General features: G+C 34.7%; 1 protein-coding gene and 1 pseudogene across 1 annotated transcript in view; both read right to left on the bottom strand.

The window, feature by feature from the left end:
• LOC113098718 (uncharacterized) overlaps window positions 1–6,770 on the bottom strand; it is a 56,428-nt gene extending 49,658 nt beyond the window's left edge. Inside the window, exon 1 of the mRNA XM_026263756.1 lies at window positions 6,648–6,770. The gene's annotated coding sequence lies outside the window, so the exon portion shown is untranslated. The remainder of the gene's footprint in view (window positions 1–6,647) is intronic.
• LOC113098698 (protein NLRC3-like) overlaps window positions 1–14,184 on the bottom strand; it is a 133,914-nt pseudogene extending 119,730 nt beyond the window's left edge.
• Between the last annotated feature and the right edge of the window lie 754 nt (window positions 14,185–14,938).

The following is a 14,938-nucleotide window of genomic DNA, read 5'->3' as shown; positions in this document are numbered from 1 at the left end:
GTCTTAAATAAGAATGAATTCGCTCGTTGTGAGCTCCGTGGAGACAGCAGCAGTGATTCTTCTCTCATCTTTCTGACTGCTCTCTGCCCAGAAATCAATTATTAATGAGCCCTGACCCCTGTAATAATCAGATATGTTGGTTTAGCTTGTCAGTTTGAGGGAAATTGTATTATTTAGCCTACTTGGTATTTTTAACCGGTTTAAAAGTGAAACGAAACCTGACTCCTCCCTTAATCTCGGTTATTGCAACTAGGGGCGCATTTTTTCTCAGTTAATGTAAGTCTATGGGTAATGTATTTGACATTTAAAAATTAATAAAAAAAAAACTTTAAGTCTGATCAGTCTGAAAAGATATAGCAACCAGCACCGCTCTATCCCGCAGGTGTCTGCCGAGTTTGGGGCTTGTGGCTTTAAAGCCCTAGGAGGAGTAGCGTTCAGAATTTCTGTCAGAAAAATAATAATAAGAAAAAAAAGAAGAAGAAGTTTAAATAGCATAACAGTATGTTGGCTTGTTGCCAAGCCAACATAACTAGAATTAAAAGTTAGTGAACTAACTTTGATGTTGGCTTGGCCCTCTTGGCCATGGGGCAAAAGAGCCACAGTACTTGTGTGCCCAACATTCTTGAGTTGCCCTGCTGCAAAAAAATAAAATAATAATACCATAAAAAATACACCTGCAACAGTCTTTTTCCATGGTCCCTTGCTTTTTTCTTTTTTAATAAAAAGCCTAGGCTATGATAACAGCTACGACAGGGTTGTCTAGCTGAATGTGAAATAAGTCATGCAAAAACCATAATCTCCTAAATACCATTCAATTTAATCTTATTTTAATAGTACTGACAACATATTTTAAGTTATCACACATTACTGAAAAATTAAAGAAGGGACACTATATATAGTATACTTCGGCGAGTCAAGAGCTAAACAAAAAGTCCTGTTTCATTACAAAATACTGTAACTTTTATAAACTTTATACTATCACCACAACATTTTAATTACTATTCATTATAAAATAAATATTTCATAAAACTGAAACTTAAATATATTATTTCTATAGGCTATACAAAACAGAAAAGAAAAAAGACTAAATAATAAGGCTGAATAAGCTGATCTATAGCATGTTAAATGGTGGTTGCCTGTCTATGAATGGTACACCCCAACCACTAAGCTCACAGAAGTGGTTTGACCCAAGTCCTCAGCAGCCAATGACATTGACCTCTTCAAACTGATTTTTAAGGTGTACTTCAGTGTATTTCACGTGAAATACATGTTAAATACCCGCTGATTTTTCACTTGTAAACAACACTATTTAACAGGTTAAATAATATTGGATATAACATTGGAGTAATATAGTATTTTAAGAAGCTCTTAAAAAAATTATAAATGACTTTACCATGTTGTGCAGCACCGATAAATAAATAATATTAAATATGTGTTGTCTACGCATGAAATACACGTATTTAACGTGTTGTTGACTCGTTAAAATTCACGTGTATTTGACCCCGAGACGTGAAAAAAGGACATCGCTTTGTTTTGATATGGATTACTTTATCACAGAATATTTGTTCGGGAGCACTTGTTTAGTTTAAAAGTAGACATGTCAAGCTTTCTATAGATATATCTCTCGTCTCTTCGTTGAGTATTCATGGAGTTACAGTTCATTTTAATGACGTGTTTGTAAATGAAGATCAGCGCAGACCAAGGCTGCAGACAGCACACCTTGTTTGTTATCTTTATTTTATAAGTGCCCAAAGTTTTGTTCTTATTATGTTTGTATCCAAAAAAAGTAGACCCTTCACAGAGACACGTTAAAATTCACGTGTATTTGACCCTCTTGGCCTTCCACACATTAGACGTGAAAAAAGGACATTGCGTTGTTTTGATATGGATTACTTTATCACAGAATATTTGTTCGGCAGCACTTGTTTGGTTTAAAAGTAGACATGTCAAGCTTTCTATAGATATATCTCTGTCTCTTCGTTGAGTATTCATGGAGTTACAGTTACTTTTTTCCCCTCGATGTCAAATGATATTTCGTTTTGCACGGCTCAACAAACACCTGGATTTTGCTCTTGTTTTGTTCTAATGAGTGGATTGTGTGCATTAATATCTTAAGAAGCTCTTAAAAATATATATAAATGACTTTATCATGTTGTGACGATGGATAGCAATTGATGTGACGTTCAGAACTTCAGCCTGACAGATAAAATCACACAAGCACATATAAACACTCATTTTCATGTGTATAATATATTCTTCTAATTGTTTTGTGCCGTTTCGCTGCAGGGTTTTAATGTGAAAGGCTGTGAATTCTCTATTTAGACTTGTTCAGAGAAATACATTGCGAGCTCGCGGACATTTGGCTGCCGCGAATATATCATGTTATTACTTTAAACAGTTCAGAAACATCTGAATTCAGCTATTGGTGTGTTCTAACGTGTGGATTGCGTGCATTCGTCGATATAATTTAATTATAAAAGGTCTTAAATAAGAATGAATTCGCTCGTTGTGAGCTCCGTGGAGACAGCCTGAGCTGAGCAGCCGTGATTCTTCTCTCGTCTGTCTGACTGCTCTCTGCCCAGACATCAAGTATTCATAAGCTGTATCACGCTGTCAAATTATATTTCATTTTGCCCACATAAACAGTTCTAAAACACCTGAATTCTGCTCTTGTTGTGTTCTAATGGGTGGATTAGTGCAATTCGCTGTGATATTATTTTTGGAAGCGCTTAAAAATGCGGATGAAGCGCTCTTTTCTCTCTCGCATAAATTACTAAATAACTGTCACTGCAACAACGTTTTATCAAAATATTCGTCAAATATCAGAGCTTGAGTCTTTAAACTTTCAATTGATGCACAGTTTGTCCAGATGAAGTAAGAGAGTGATGTTTAACGTGCTGTGAAAGTGAAACAATAATAAACTGGGGCCGTCGGCGATGTTTGACAGTAAAGGGGTTTTAATATTCAATCCAGCATTAATGCTACCCATTTTCAATTTATTTCTCAACAGTTTATGTTCGCCAAGCTATTATGAATTTTGAAATAATTGTGTACTTGATTTGTCTGAACTACCGACCACTGTCCTCTGAAGCTGGAGAGATGGATCTTATTTTCACCTGAGACAAAAAAATCCCACAAGCACTCATTTTGATCTCTATAATATATTATCCTAATTGTTTTGTGTTGATTCGCTGGACTGCTTTAATTTAAAAGGCTGTCGTGACTTTTTTCCCTTCCAGTATTCATAAGCTGTATCACGCTGCATGGGCTGCTCATGAAGCGCTCATCTCTCTCGTCTTTCTCTCTGTTCTTTGGCCTGAGACATAATTTATTAATGAGATATGACCCGGTAATAATAACATATGTTGATTTAGCTTGTCAGTGTGAATGAAATGTGTAGCCTATTTATTTGTCTGATCTCGCCCTAAACGCGGCTGTCATGTGACTTTTTTTTCCCTTCGCGATGTCAAATATTGCATTTTGCACACATAAACGGCTCAAAAACCCCTGGATTTTTCTCTTAGTGTGTTCTAATTGGTGGATTGTGTGCATTCGCAGGAATATTTATTTTAAGAAGCTCTTAAAAATATATATATAAATGACTTTACCATGTTGTGACGATGGATAGCAATTGATGTGAGGTTCAGCCTGACAGATAAAATCTCACAATCACATATAAACACTCATTTTCATGTGTATAATATATTCTTCTAATTGTTTTGTGCCGTTTCGCTGCAGGGTTTTAATGTGAAAGGCTGTGAATTCTCTATTTAGACTTGTTCAGAGAAATACATGGCGAGCTCGCGGGCAGTCGCGCTGCCGCGAATATATCATGTTATTACTTTAAACAGTTCAGAAACATCTGATTTTAGCTCTTGGTGTGTTCTAACGTGTGGATTGCGTGCAATCGCCGTTTTAAAAGGTCTTAAATAAGAGTGAATTCGCTCGTTGTGAGCTCCGTGGAGACAGCCTGAGCTGAGCAGCCGTGATTCTTCTCTCGTCTTTCTGACTGCTCTCTGCCCAGAAATCAATTATTAATGAGCCCTGACCCCTGTAATAATCAGATATGTTGGTTTAACTTGTGAGTTTGAGGGAAATTGTATTATTTACTTGGTATTTGTAACCGGTTTAAAAGTGAAACGAAACCTGACTCCTCCCTTAATTTTGGGTATTGCAACTAGGGGCGCATTTTTTCTCAGTTAATGTAAGTCTATGGGTAATGTATTTGACATTTAAAAATTAATAAAAAAAAAACTTATAAAAAAAGATATAGCAACCAGCACCGCTCTATCCCGCAGGTGTCTGCCGAGTTTGGGGCTTGTGGCTTTAAAGCCCTAGGAGGAGTAGCGTTCAGAATTTCTGTCAGAAAAATAATAATAAGAAAAAAAAAGAAGAAGAAGTTTAAATAGCATAACAGTATGTTGGCTTGTTGCCAAGCCAACATAATAATAAGATTAAATAGTAGATCAGTAAGTTGGCTTTTTCAAGCCAACTTAACTATATTTCATATTTGGTCTTTTAATTGAACTTAATGTACCTTAATACATTATGCCATATTAAGTGTTTGTTTTTTCTACTGGAGGAAAACGCTTAACGTAAGACTTTGTGCATTGCGTTCATATTCTGCTGTTCTGTGGCCACGGTTCGGGCTTGTTTTTTTCTTGCAGGACCCTGTACATTATATTAGTAGGCCTACTAATTTAGTTTTAATCATTTAATCACCACCACAGCGTCTTGTCTCCATTGGCAGCATGCACGATTTTTGTCGATTGCAAGTGTAAGTGACATTGTAATTTAGTTTCTTTTTTCTTGTCTTCGCCACCTGGCTACTGTTGTAAAATGTTGAGAGATTCAAACAAAAAGTAATAAAACAATTCAACAAAATAAAAATAAAGACTGCAAGTGATGTCACTAGCGGAAGTGCAAGTGTCTGAGAGTGCAAGTCTGAGAGTGCAAGTGCAAGTCTGCAGCCAGACCCTTCTCGAATGGTGACCAAAAGCAGTTCATGTTATAAATGGTTGCTGCTAGAAAATAAACTAAACAGCCTGAGAAGACAGGGCTAATTTCCCCAAATAGTGTTTGTTTGTTTAGTTAGATTGCCATTTGTTTTATTTAAGACTAATTTAATTTGTATTGTGTGAAGTTAAGTTATAGTTTTATTAAAAATGTGCCATATGAAATATTTCATTATTAGATGTATCTTATATTTGAATTTTTCAACATTATTCTCAGCACTGATAATGGGCTTTAGAATAAATTATGTCAGCGTTCCATTTTCTTTCATTTTGGACACCTCATACATTGAGTGACAGAACACTCCTATTTGTCATGCTATATTTACATATTTGGTATTGCTGGATTCAGCACAACCCCACCTTTCCAACAAGCCATCATATGTGTTTCTCCCAGGCAAAGCAAGCACAAAGTAAATGAAAACATTCTGTATAGATATTAAATTTGTGCATGTCCGCTTATTTTAGATATGTGTTTACATGTCTCTATTTATTCCATACATAAAGATATTTACATCCAGTCTTTTCTAGTAGTTAAATATACTTCCTGACTACAAACATGTCAAGTTTCAAAGCTCTCAGAGCTTGTGTGATTGATCTGCATTAGTTTATATGCCTTAACTCCCATACGGACAGGCTATATTTTAGTCCTTTATTGGTTTTGGGGTGTATAACAATATCAGTTAATTTAACAATCTTAGCCAAGAATCCATTTCATATATGGGAGACCTTAGAGATGAGGAAAAACATTGTTGGGTTTAGTTCTACCTCCGGTAGGGGTATCTCAAAAGTTCAGGGGCATTGTCACTAGCCTATTAGTGAATATATTGATTTTATCACTTAGTGTAACTGCCAAAAAGAAAATAATATCATTGTTCAGTGTTAATTCAGTTCTGCTCAATAAGTAAAGTTCAGAAATGAGTTCAACGGGGCAATATAGCAGTATTTACTAGCATTAACCCTCTTATTAACACATTTATTTGTGAAGTAACATTGACAGCTGTGCTGAATTAATGTTCACTGTTTGTCAATGTGACAGAACTGCAGCACACTACTCTGAAACATTATTTCTGAAAATTATTATTGAAACATTCGAAACACAACGAGTCACCTTCACTTTTTTTTTTTTTTTTTTTTTTGCTTTCAGTGAAATTTGGCCAAGTGTAAATAGAACAAATTTAACAAATCTGATATCTGATCAGTAAAGGCATTAAAGTGTAAACAGACCTATACATGTACAGTACAGAAAGGCCTTTGGTCACAATTATATCAATTGAAAACTGTTTAATCATGTCACATCAGGCCAAACTAAAAATTTATAATAATAATAAATAAAAAAAAAGCTCCGCCCTGCTGGAAAGAAATACTTTCGATTTCGCTTTATGTGGAGTTAATCTAAAACATTTAAGACGGCAGGAAAAAAAAACCCCTCTCAAAACAACATTATTGCTTTTTGTTTAATAAACGCATTTAGTTGTAATATCCGCATTAAACAGTATTTGAGTCTGGCGATTCACGAACAGACAGACATGACGTTAGTCCTGCTGTAAATTAATTAACTTCTGAATCACACTTACATTTATGAAATACGATCATTCCCCCAAATAACTGTATCATGGGAGTATTCAAACTTACCTTCAGCAGGTCTTGTGTGCACAAAGAACTGAATCCAGACGTCTTTCAAACACTTTCGATTTCGCTGTTAAACACGCCTGAGCGACTGGTTTCACACTTCCGGGTTTCTGAGGAGCGTCTCGCTGTAGCTCGCGGTGGACATCCAACCCCGCCCACATCCAAGTGTGACGTCAGACAACACGCCTGTGCCATATGTAAAAATACGTCATCGGGTGATGCCAGGTGAACACCCATGTGTTGTGCGCATGTGCAAAAATGGCGGAAGTATGTTTTTTTAGTTTTTTTATTAACATTTTGTCAAAGTACAATTTTAAGACGTAAACAAAATTGAATCAATATGGCGGAAGTATATTGTTTCGGGGATCAAATTAAATAATGTTATCTTTCGTTTTACTAATACAGGTTAAATAACTTGTATTAAATACATTTAAATAGTACAAATTAAACCCAAGCCACATCTCTAATGTATGGAAGTAAATTCATCCAAACAGCCTGTAAAACGCCTGCATTGGTTGATTATACTTAGGCAAATTAATAAAATATTTATACCTTTCGTTGTTCGATTATGTAATGACAAATTCACATATTTTATGATCGATTGTAACATACCTTAGACAATTTCAAAGTTAAGTAGACAATTTTGTTTAAGGCATTTTTAATTATCTAAGTGTCTAAAAATATGTTTCACTTATAAGGTGGGAATGTTAGTGATCATATCACTATTTTAAGGATAAATATGGGTGTTATGCAATAACTGGAATCCTCCCCTCTTTATTTTATTTTTTTTAAATGTGTTTATTTTTCATATTCCTTTCATTCCTTTCATGACTTTGGCAAATGTATATATTTCTTTTGGTTTTAAGTATTTTTATTTTCCATTTAATTATATACAAGAACAATTATGATCTACACAATATTTTTATATGTGCATGGAAAAATAAAGTTTATCTCCTCGCAAAAAAGAGCAACTACATTTGCATGATAGGATTGACGGTTCTCTATATAGACTAAGCTACACATACATAGGCTTAAGTCATTGGTTGCTTTGATAGATTGTGTAAGTTACATGGCATTGACTTTTGGGCCTTTTTCCATCAACACAAATATATATAAATGTGTACTACGGATGCATAAAGATCAATAAAAAGACATCCCTTGTTTCACTGGGTATTGTTAATTTATTTCACAAAACAATAATATTCAACAATGTAGAGCAAATAAATTATTATAAATTAAATAACTCCCAGAAACATGGCTATTCATCAACACATTTTAATAAAAATGTTTCCATATCCTCGCGATTGTCAAAGACAAACACACAGGCATCCCTTGCTTTCTCAGTCTCTCCTTTCAGGTAATCTTTGATTATATTAGACTGTTTTTCTTCGTCAATCTGGAGAAATTCAGGCTCCGTCACCTCTCCATGGAACAGCTCACAGTGGCTCTGAACCCAGCACCATGCCACACCAATGTCCCTTATGTTCCTCTCCGAACTTCCTCTTCAGTTCCTCATCGATCTTCTGTTGAAAGTACAAAATAAACTGTGTTTGTGGGGTAAATCTAAAATTACTATAATTATTTTCACAAAAAAAATAAGTTTTTACCTCATCACGGTCATCTTGACCCATCACAGTTTCCGTACTAGCTGGTTGTTTGGTGATGGTGGACTCTGACAACCTAAACACAGACTCAAAAGTTAGGTTAATGGACCATTTGTAGAGCATCTTTTTAGTATTTCCAACCACTCAAAGCATTCAACACATTTCTAAACATTCAACATTGTGGCCTCTCCAAAGTTTTGTTACTGCTTATCATTCTAGGAGGAAACATTTAGTGTGTCTGGGTAGTTTGAACGCAGAAGAATCCATTTCATTTCATTAACCAGTTGTGTGTACCTTGGATATGACATGAAGAGCAAACCACCTAACAAATATATAAAAAAGGAGAACCTTCCAAAAGAAAATTTGAGGTCATCACCTGGCTAAAGTCAAATGTCCAGTCCAGGGCTATATAGAGTGCATACTGAAACAGACAGCAAATACCATTGAGAAAATTCAAATATTGAAATTTACTGACACCAATTTACTGTACTGTACCATACAGATAACACGACCGTATTCATCTAAATACTGCATGTAAACTAAACTAAACTTCTGCCATCACCATAACTGCTCAGAATCTGTAGTTCACAGCTTACCATCAGCATGAACAGACCACAATCCAGTCCCTCTCTCTAGTTTGGAATATTCTATCAAATTTTTAAATATATAATTCGCTTTTTGTTTTATACATAAAACTACAGAACAAGGACTGAAAAAAAAACTGATGATTGCATTCTTGTACCTTGGTTTTATTGATCTTCCATGGGCCATTCATTTTAAGATGAAGTAACCTGTAGGATTGTAGAAAAAAAAATTAACAAAAGTGTAGTGTGTATACAGCAAGTTACAAAACACACATAGATAAATAACAACAATATTCTCATCACTTTAGTGGTTCCCAAGAAACTACAGTTAATCTTGTTGTTCTTTGAGATTCACATACATATTTAGATTATACAACATACATATACATGCATATATGATTTAAAAACACAAAACCAATCATTATCTAAAGACATGCTCTCCCTATACCTCCATGCTCCACTGCATGACTTATGTGGTTCTCTAGGTGAAGTGTAAGAGAGAACATTCAAACCCCCCATCACGGCAGAACTGTTCTGGATCAGGTTTGGACTGCAGATGTGTAGGATAATGTAAAACATGATAAATATTATGTGTATTAAATAGAAGGATACAGAGATTTGCCACGAACAGAGACATAGTAAGACATAGTGAATTGTGTGGTTGCTCAAACAAGTTATTGTGCAAGAGTTCTCAGTGTATATCATTAAATATATTCCAATGTTTTTTGTGTGGGGCCAGTGGAGTACATGTATGTGAGAGAGGTGAAGTGTGAATGTGTGTGTGTGTGAGAGAGAAAGAGAGATCAGTATTATGTGTCAGGGATATAAAAAAAAAAACATGAAGGATGAATCAATGCACATGAGTTGTGTCATATATAATCACACACACAAACAAACGTAAAGAAGAATATCTTCTCAATCTCCAAGCAATATAAAATGGCCTCGCCCCCCACCTAATCTATTATTCTCGGAGGAGGGGTTTATGTAAATATTGGGCTTAGTGACATCAGCAACCCTGAAGGAATGTCGTGTAGTCCCTACCGGCCGTTTGCTGTAGTCCTTAGAAATGGATTTCCTTAAAAGCAAATATCTCCCTTTGCTTAAAACTTTGAACGTTGTAACTTTGCAGATGTTGTTTATGCTCAAACAGGAAAATTACACACTAGCTAAAGTTAGAAAAGTGAAATTGTGTTTTATCACCCCTTTAAATAATGACAGTACAGTTGTAATGAAGCAATAGAAAATTTAAAAATGAGTAGTATAAATTATTAAATAATAACAGTGTTTGTTGAAATACTTAGATGTAATGTGATGGAATAAAACACTGTACACTAAAAAAAACATGATAATCCAAATTTTTAGAGGTGAGGTGAGCTATTCATAGACTGAATACCCAGGTAAACTATGAATTAATCTTTTCTGTTTATTATAGCACTATAGTTTTATATTGTTTGTAGTGTGATTAACGTTTGCGTAACTACTGGTAGACATTAGGGAAGTCACACGTAACATTTTAATTATATTTGATAAAATGAAAAATGACTCGAAAAATGATTTGTTCATTTTGCTGAATGAGACTCAAAGGTCTGAGTCTGTAAAATGATCCGAACTTCCCATCACTATTCGCTAGGCTCATGTGTTAATTACCTAGTGCTGAATCTTTGAGTTATCAAGCAATCAGTATACAAATAAAATATGCTACACATATACTGCCATGTAATAATCTCTTCAGATCACTCACAACACACGTCATCATTTACATACACATTACTTAAGTTTAAAAGAAGATTTGTTTTGCTCGTGTTTATTGAGCTGTCTATCCAGAAGAACAGGTTTGGTTTGCCCACAGAATACTTTTGGTCTTGTGTCTTAAAATAGGAAAAGGAAAAAATAAGACAACAGTTGTTTACTGTATATTTTTACAGGTATTTTTACAGATTTGTTTAAATTGTTTGTTTTATTAAAGGGTTAGTTCATCGAACAATTTAAATTATGTCACACTGTAAAAAAATGAATCATGGGTCTTGTAATTTCCATCAAAAAAATTAAGGTGATAATTAAGTATGAAATAAAGTGTGGATTTAATAATAAAGTAAATTAAAGTGTGGATTTCATTAAAGAAATTGTGATTCAGTGTTGTATAGAAAATAATGAGGACTTTTTACTAATAAAACCAAGAGATGCGTTTTCCTCATTTTGTTTTAGGAGACTTGAGCAGTTTTGGTGCTTGAATTGGGGAACTGATTAAACTAAAATAATTAAGGAAAGAAGGCTGCCTATTTAATTTAAGTGAATTAGCTCAATTTTGCAGTTTTATTTTAGAGGTGATTGTTAGTTCCCAGCATGCTTTGCATATGGCTGGATATGGAGAGTAAATTTTGAAATTAAATGCTACTTTATGTTTTTGAGTGAAGGGAGGCATCTATAAATGTTTAATGTTCAGTTACATTTGACATTTGTAAGAGTTTCTGTAACATCGAAGTTGCACAGTGGAATCGTTACCACTGTGCAGAAGAGTAGAGCTTGTAGTTATGGATACTACTCTTCTATGGGATTAAACCTTGTTTAATTCTCAAGTATTTTCCTACTTGAGCTGATTGGCTGTATACAGTCTTGTAAATGTATAAAATAACAAAATACAAACAGATCTCATTTAAAATCACAGATTTTTGAGAATAAACTTAAAATAAATGAGCACATTTCCCTAATTATATTACATTTATTGTGCCATAGATTAAATAATTTAGGAATTTTTACTTAATTTATTTGGGTAAATTTCACCCCAAAAAAAACAACCTTAAAATCTACTAAAATATAATATGTGTAATATTGTTACCATAATTTTGTTTAAGCAGATAGCATGTAATATTTTTTGCAATGCATTAATAACTCACCCTCATGTTATTTCAAACCCGTAAGACCTCCTTTTATCTTCGGAACACAGTTTAAGATATTTTAGATTTAGTCCGAGATCTCTCAGTCCCTCTATTGAAACTGTGTGTACGGTCTGCTGTCCATGTCCAGATAGGTAAGAAAAACATGTGTCTGTTGTGAGAGAGTTCAAAACAAAGCAGTTTGTGATATCCGGTTCACGAACGAATCATTCGATGTAACCAGATCTTTTTGAACCAGTTCACCGAATCGAACTGAATCGTTTTAAACGGTTCGCATCTCCAATACGCATTAATCCACAAATGACTTTAGCTGTTAACTTTTTTTATGTGTCTGACACTCCCTCTGAGTTCAAACAAACCAATATCCTGGAGTAATTAATTTACTCAAACAGTACACTGACTGAACTGCTGTGAAGAGAGAACTGAAGATCAACACTGAGCCGAGCCACATAACGAACGAACGATTGACTCGTTCATGAGTCAAGAACCGTTTCTGTCAGACGTGTCCGATTCGACGCACGATAAGCACACACAAGTGTGTATTGTTAATTAATGCAAGAAAATACTGAATTTAACCCAAGAAAAGTAAGAACAGTAGGCCTATTTATGTGAATTGATAGTGAATCAAGAGATCGTTCAAAGTATATAGATTTTTATTTAATTTTACATATAGTAAATGCTCAGCTCCAAAAACATGTTCTGAAACACACAAAATAAAGTGAAATTCACAAGTAAATTAAATTATATATTATATGAAATAAATAAATACAGTTGGTGTTTTTTTGGGTGGTGGGGGGGGGGGGGGTGACCCCCATGAGCTCTGACACAATTCGAACACTGGATGTGTTGATTAAAGCTAATTGGTTAAAACTAAATGTGTTCAACAAAACCTGTGAAGGGCTGACTCTTTGAAGGACTTGTTCAGGCTCCTCGGCAGCTTCTTCAAGATCAGCATTGAGCTTCGAGTTTACGGTAAGTTCCCTGTTAATTCCAGCAGCTTTCTGACAGAATTGGTCAGAATCTGATTCTGAGTTTTAAAACTAGGCCATGATGAACCACAGAAAGAGAGAGAGCAAAACTGTGTATTTATGAATCGTGGATTATAGTTTGGAAAAATAGGAAAGGAAAGAAAGGGAAAAGAAAGGAAACCCTGAGAGAACTTTTACAAGAGACGGCTTCTTTAAAGAGCTGCTGGGTTACAGGTTATTGTGGAGTATGTGATCTGATATAACTGCAAGACAGAAACAAATACTGAATTACAATCGCTTCACAAAAAGGTATTAAAGGCATGACAAGCATTGTGGTTACTGCACTTTACACGTACTATACAGTAAAAACACAGTTACTGTGGTAAAACCATGGTAACTGTTGTTGTTACTGTTGTTTAACTACAAATACCACATAAAAATACAGTCACTGTGGTAAAACCATGGTAAGTGCTGTGTACACTGTGCTGTCAATACAAAGAGTAAACTAAGAGTAAACAAGTGCTGTGGTTACCATACATAAAAATACCAGAGTAAAACTATATTTAAGGTGAAGCACGGTATATGCGGTTGTTACTGTGCATCCCTTAAGAAAATAAAAAAAATATTATAGTAATTTATAACAAAATACTATAGTGTTTCTGAACCACTATAGTAAAGTCTATTATACTGTATATTTTATAGTGTTCACAACACTTTGTTAATGAATGCTACAGCATACTGTAGTATTAACTATAGCCAACTGATAAGCTGTGATAAGTAATCTAGTATTATTTAGATTATAGTATTGGGTAAAGTAATTAGTTTATATAACTATAATGGTTATATTATCACAGAAACTATAGAATTACAACAGATTTATTCAAGTTCTTTACTATAGCATGGATTAAAAACACTATAGTATTTGCTATAAATTACTATAGTATTTTGTTCATGTGCATGGATACAAAATAAACCAAAAAAATCATTGTTACTATAGTTTAACCATGGCAACCACAAATTAACCATGGTTTTGCGAACTACAGTTCAACCATGGTGTTTATAGTAAAACTGTGGTTATACAAATGGAATTCAATCTAGGCCAAAACACATAATTTAATTCATAAATAGATCAACTATTTTATGAGATGGGTGGAAACCTTACCTGTTATCTAAATCCGTCTTTTAACCAAGCGGCAACCTCCCACTCTCTCTCATGAAGCCAACAAGGAAGTGACTTAAACTGTAATTCGTCAACTGGCTGCAAAAATGAGTCAATCCCATAGCAACTCCAGCTTCATACATTTTTTAATAGTCTAACGCTGCCTATTCAAACACGTTTTGAAAGTCTTTTTAAATCCAATAACACAATGCGCGGTCCATATACGATGATCACCGAATTACCAGTTTACCCACCTCTCATTTTACCACTGCTCACCTGATTATGACCATGAAAAGAGAAACTTTCCAGCGCATCCCTGTCTCTCGTTGGTTTACCCCTCGCGTCAGAATCCGAAGGTGAGGGATTAACATTGAAGTGTATTGGATGGTCCTCTACGTTGAAAAGTGACTCAAAGGGGATGTCGACATCAGGGGGCAATGACCAAGCGTCAATACGTGACAATGAGGGGTGAGATGTGTTGGACAGAAATACAGAGCTCTTGTATGAAACTCTAGATGGCGCAGTCTGATAGCTCTAACTCACTCTGACCTAATGACATCATTATCACATGGCACAGCTGATTGGTTTTCTGATTGGCTGATTTGGGATTCGATATATTGATCGAATTAATTCCCCCTTTTGATTAAAATATCTCACTCGGTGGACCCCCAATCTGCCCTGGCCCATTTGCTCATGCATACGTTGTATACCCAGAAGCTATGCCTCTGAATTGAGCTGTAAAATATCTTGTGTAGATCTGTCTCAATCAACCTTAACAAGTGATGTACTATATTAAAATACACAAATATAAAGTTAATTTGACAGCAAGTTGTCTTACAACTGAAATCTTTTCAGTATCATTGGGATATATAAAAATAAGGTTATTTTTGAGATTACAGACTAAAGTACAGACATTTATTATTATTAGTATTATTATTATTTGTTTACTTCAAGTCAATCTATTGTATGATTTGCATTTTAAACTGAGGCCCAAAAGGAATTGTTATCTTGTGGCTCCCTCTGGTGAGCCAAGTTAGTATCACTGTACCACTGAAATAAATGGATGATAAGAGAGAGAAATAGAG

This window comes from Carassius auratus, unplaced genomic scaffold, assembly GCF_003368295.1.
Source record: "Carassius auratus strain Wakin unplaced genomic scaffold, ASM336829v1 scaf_tig00216618, whole genome shotgun sequence".
Classification (NCBI taxonomy): domain Eukaryota; kingdom Metazoa; phylum Chordata; class Actinopteri; order Cypriniformes; family Cyprinidae; genus Carassius; species Carassius auratus.
The sequence above is the reverse complement of the archived record's forward strand: the minus strand, read 5'-3'. Positions and strand labels throughout refer to the sequence as shown.